The sequence below is a fragment of the Vidua macroura genome, chromosome 7, assembly GCF_024509145.1.
Source record: "Vidua macroura isolate BioBank_ID:100142 chromosome 7, ASM2450914v1, whole genome shotgun sequence".
Classification (NCBI taxonomy): Eukaryota; Metazoa; Chordata; class Aves; order Passeriformes; family Viduidae; genus Vidua; species Vidua macroura.
Window position 1 is genome coordinate 40933054 of NC_071577.1, and position 4630 is coordinate 40937683.

At 52.9% G+C, this 4630-nt stretch overlaps 1 long non-coding RNA gene across 1 annotated transcript; it reads right to left on the bottom strand.

Moving 5' to 3' along the window:
• Positions 1–563: 563 nt before the first annotated feature.
• LOC128810286 (uncharacterized) lies at positions 564–1063 on the bottom strand. The gene is made up of 2 exons (XR_008437995.1): positions 995–1063; positions 564–723 (listed from the first exon to the last, which is right to left on the bottom strand). It is a non-coding gene; the product is annotated as an uncharacterized LOC128810286 (long non-coding RNA).
• Between the last annotated feature and the right edge of the window lie 3567 nt (positions 1064–4630).

Consider the following 4630-nt stretch of genomic DNA (forward strand, 5'->3'; position numbering starts at 1 on the left):
CAGAGCAGCCCCAGGTGTGAACTGTGAGGATGATGAGGGCTCAGAGCAGCCCCAGGTGTGAGCTGTGAGGATGATGAGGGCTCAGAGCAGCCCCAGGTGTGAGCTGTGAGGATGATGAGGGGGCGGCTCCTGCCGGCGGCTGTTTTAGGGGGTTTGCCTCAGCTCACTCTTGCATGGAGCTGTTGGGGAAGAGGAGTTTGGGGGGGGGGGGCTCCCGGGGTTGTCTCATGGAAGGACGGTGAGAGCTTCAGACAGGGTCTGGGGGATCGCTTGGATACCTGGAGCATTGCTCAGAGGAGGTGCCGAGGGACAAACCTTTGTGCCGGGAAACAGCAGCCAAACAGGTGAGACGGTGTGCCTTTGTAGGGGGGACTTTTCTCCTTTCCCTTTTAAATTTCGTTTTGCCAATCCCTCCCCATTGCTCCCCGAAAAAAAAAAAAACCACCAAAAAAAAACCAAAAAACCCCCCCAAAAAAAAAACAAAAAAAAAAACAAAAAAAAAAAAAAAAACAAAAAAAAAAACAACCAAAAACCCAAACAAACTAGGGTTTTTTAAGACAAAAGAAATTCAAAATGAGGGAAGCAACTTCTCTTCCATTATTGCCTGTGTTTGAACTGGGTGGGATTCCCGTGCACTCGTGGTTTTGAGGGTCTTGATTGAAGGAAAACATGCCTTTTCCAGGGTGTTAGGGGTATCCCGGGGTGGCAGCGAATCCCTGTGTTCTATTTCAAATAGAAGGGGAAAAATATTGTTGTTGTATGCTGGGTTTTGACTTGAGGGTAGCCCCCCCCCCCCATTTTCATCATCCTGAGGTTTAAATGGAGGGGGTAGTTGGTAGGGGACGTGTTGTCCGTCCTTGTAAAGGGTTTGGATTGCGGTAAAAATCCCCCTTTTACCATCATTTGAGGAAAGTACTTTCTTTTCTGCTCTTACAGGGGATGAAACTGAAGGGGAGAACACATTTATTTGCCCTTGTTGAAGTGAGGCGAGCACCTGAGTGTGGCGTAAGTTCCGGGGGTTGAATTGAAGGAGGCTGCAGCTCTCGCAGCGTTTGAAGGGTTGAAATCGGGCTGTGCTGCTGCATTGGAGGGCGCTTCTTCTGCCCCTGGCCCGGCAGCCAAGGCTGTGGCGCGGGAGCTGCTGGCGTTGCCTGGGGAGCTGCCGAGGTGGAAGGGGACTTGGGCGCGGCCGGGCTGCCGCAGGACTGCCGGAGCCGCGCCGGAGCGAGGCGTGCGGAGCCGAGGGGAGCTTTGCCGGGCCGGCGGGCGGGAGAGGCGGCGCGGGCGCTGCGCCGGTGCCGGCCGGTGCCGGTCGCTCCGTCCGCTCCGGGCGCGGGGCTCGGGCGCCGCCGGGGCCCCCTGCAGCCCTCAGGAGCCGCCGGAGGAGCCGCTTTCTTACCGGAAGCCGCGTTCCGCCCGGTGCTGGGAGCGCGGCTTTTAATTTTCCAAAGTTCCTTGATGTTGTGACTTTGAGGTGGTTTTTAGGAATTGATTGTATCGTTTTATTTCGTTTGTAGTTGATGTGTGATAACGGACATGGTGTACTTCTTGAATGTTATGGTTCTTGTTTCAGGTGCTGATGGCAAGGGTTTTTTGGGATTGAGTTTTGTTGAATATTGTTTGTTGTGGAATTTGCTAGATTTTTTTCTTTTGATTTTTTTTTTTTTACTATGTAGTAATATTTTGATGCTCTAAAAATATAATTAAAACAGTAAAATTTTAAGAGGATCTGTTGTATAAGGTCTACAAAAGTCTATATGGGTCATACCATGAAGTAGAGGGTAGGTTTATAATTCTGCTGGAGTGGGTTTTGTAAGTGTGAGTATGTAGTGTTCGTTTTGATGTGTTTTAGGTACTGTCCTGTAGTTAATCAGTGAGGTATTTATAATATTGGAAATTGCATTATTATTTATTGTATAATAGAGGTTTTATTCATTTAGTTTGTTTGATTGTCGTGTATGTTTTGTTTGTTGTTGCAGAGAATCTGTGAAATACTGATTATGGTAACAGGTTTCTTTGGTGTTCTTGATTGTAGCTGAGCAAGGGGCCACAGTCGGTGACTCTAGGAGACTGCCAGCGGGCGAGGCGGCCTTCCTCGGCACCGGACGTGGATTCTCGTCCCCGGACGTCCGAGAGATAAGTCGAGGGCTGGGACCCTGAGAGGGGATGGAAGCGAGGCGCTGGGAGGGCTTTTGGAGGCAGCTTTGGAGATGGGGGTGGCCCTTTAGGCCACATAAAGGAAAAGCCTCACAGTGCTGAAGTGCTCAGGGCAGAGCAGTGCCGGTGCACGGTGTGTCACTTGTCTGTCGTGCCTTCTGTGTCTTTTGCCTTAGTCCTTTGAGGGGCTTATCGGAAGCCCGGGCGTCCATCTTTGCAGCTCTCATCTCTGTGTTCCTCGGCCCCGTGCTGATTCCTTCTTACCTTTGGCTCGGGAGCCCGGACAGGCATCAGAGTAGCATCCGGTCAGATGTCTTTTGAGGTCTTGTTCTGGGCTGTTCTCGACAGCTGTGATTTGTGACAATAGTGACGGCAAGGATGCGTTCTAGCAGATTAGGACTCGTAGCGATGCGGAGATCCGTAGAGCATTCTGACGCTAGGGTTGTCGGGCATCCTTCTCTGCCTTGCTTGGAATAGGTCATTCAGTTAGCATCTTGTTCCTGCAGGGTTCTCTGAGCCTTAGAGGCTCGCCATCAGTCTCAGCTAGGTCATCTCATTCTGCAGTCTCTGGCTCCCTGAGGGCATTCTTCTCGCTCAGAGCTTTCTCCCCCTGTTGTGTCCCCTTGTTTGTCTTGTTCTGTGTCACGGGTGTCTGGGTATTTGGCCTGGAGCTGCTCTGCCCTGCTGCATAGCCTGGTGTAGGTCTAGAATGGGGCGTGTCCTGGGGCCTGGAAATTTGTAATGTGGGGTGTATTTGGACTCTAGATGGGATCTGTAGATTGATGAAGGCTATCTGGAGCTGTTAAGTTATCCTGCAGTGCTCTGACTTTTGTGCTAACGTTCCTTCAGACGCAGCCAGATGGAATCCGTGGCAGAGGGCCCCGTGCCGGGTGAGGGGGGTCCCCCGAGAAGGTCAGTCACCGTTTGTCTTTGCAGGGGGAGTATAAATGGTGCCTCTGTATTACAGCTATTTTCTTTGTTGTTATTTTTAGGAACTAAAGCCAGATACTAGCGGTCAAGGTAAGTGGGCAAGGTGAGCAGTGAGCGGTGGCAGGCAGCAGTTGTTCTTGCTCCGGTCTCAATTCCCGGTGCAGCTCTTAGGCTCCGTTCTTGTTTGCGTGCTCTAGGCGGTCCGCTCGTATTACGCCGAGACCCCCCTCAGCAACGGGGCCGCAGACCCCCGCTTCGTCACTCTCGTGGGAATTCGGGAAGCAGTGCACGGAACTGTGATGAAGCCTTGATCTTTGTCGTTTGAAGGTGTCACCCGGGGAGCCTTCAGGAGCGGCCGAGGAGTTGCTGTAAGTCGGGGAGCTAGGGAGGAGGAGCCAGGGTCCACTCGAGTTTCAGCAACGCCACGTCACCTCGTCTCCTCTTCACCCAGGCAGACCCTGCCGCGAGGGCATCGGCCTCCGGGCGCGGCCAGATGAGGCGGACGTTCTTGGGAGAATGGTGAGTAGCAGAATTGTTATTGGTTATTGGCCGCTGTGCAGCTAAGATCCTGCAGTGATGTTTGGTGTTCTTGATTGTAGCTGAGCAAGGGGCCACAGTCGGTGACTCTAGGAGACTGCCAGCGGGCGAGGCGGCCTTCCTCGGCACCGGACGTGGATTCTCGTCCCCGGACGTCCGAGAGATAAGTCGAGGGCTGGGACCCTGAGAGGGGATGGAAGCGAGGCGCTGGGAGGGCTTTTGGAGGCAGCTTTGGAGATGGGGGTGGCCCTTTAGGCCACATAAAGGAAAAGCCTCACAGTGCTGAAGTGCTCAGGGCAGAGCAGTGCCGGTGCACGGTGTGTCACTTGTCTGTCGTGCCTTCTGTGTCTTTTGCCTTAGTCCTTTGAGGGGCTTATCGGAAGCCCGGGCGTCCATCTTTGCAGCTCTCATCTCTGTGTTCCTCGGCCCCGTGCTGATTCCTTCTTACCTTTGGCTCGGGAGCCCGGACAGGCATCAGAGTAGCATCCGGTCAGATGTCTTTTGAGGTCTTGTTCTGGGCTGTTCTCGACAGCTGTGATTTGTGACAATAGTGACGGCAAGGATGCGTTCTAGCAGATTAGGACTCGTAGCGATGCGGAGATCCGTAGAGCATTCTGACGCTAGGGTTGTCGGGCATCCTTCTCTGCCTTGCTTGGAATAGGTCATTCAGTTAGCATCTTGTTCCTGCAGGGTTCTCTGAGCCTTAGAGGCTCGCCATCAGTCTCAGCTAGGTCATCTCATTCTGCAGTCTCTGGCTCCCTGAGGGCATTCTTCTCGCTCAGAGCTTTCTCCCCCTGTTGTGTCCCCTTGTTTGTCTTGTTCTGTGTCACGGGTGTCTGGGTATTTGGCCTGGAGCTGCTCTGCCCTGCTGCATAGCCTGGTGTAGGTCTAGAATGGGGCGTGTCCTGGGGCCTGGAAATTTGTAATGTGGGGTGTATTTGGACTCTAGATGGGATCTGTAGATTGATGAAGGCTATCTGGAGCTGTTAAGTTATCCTGCAGTGCT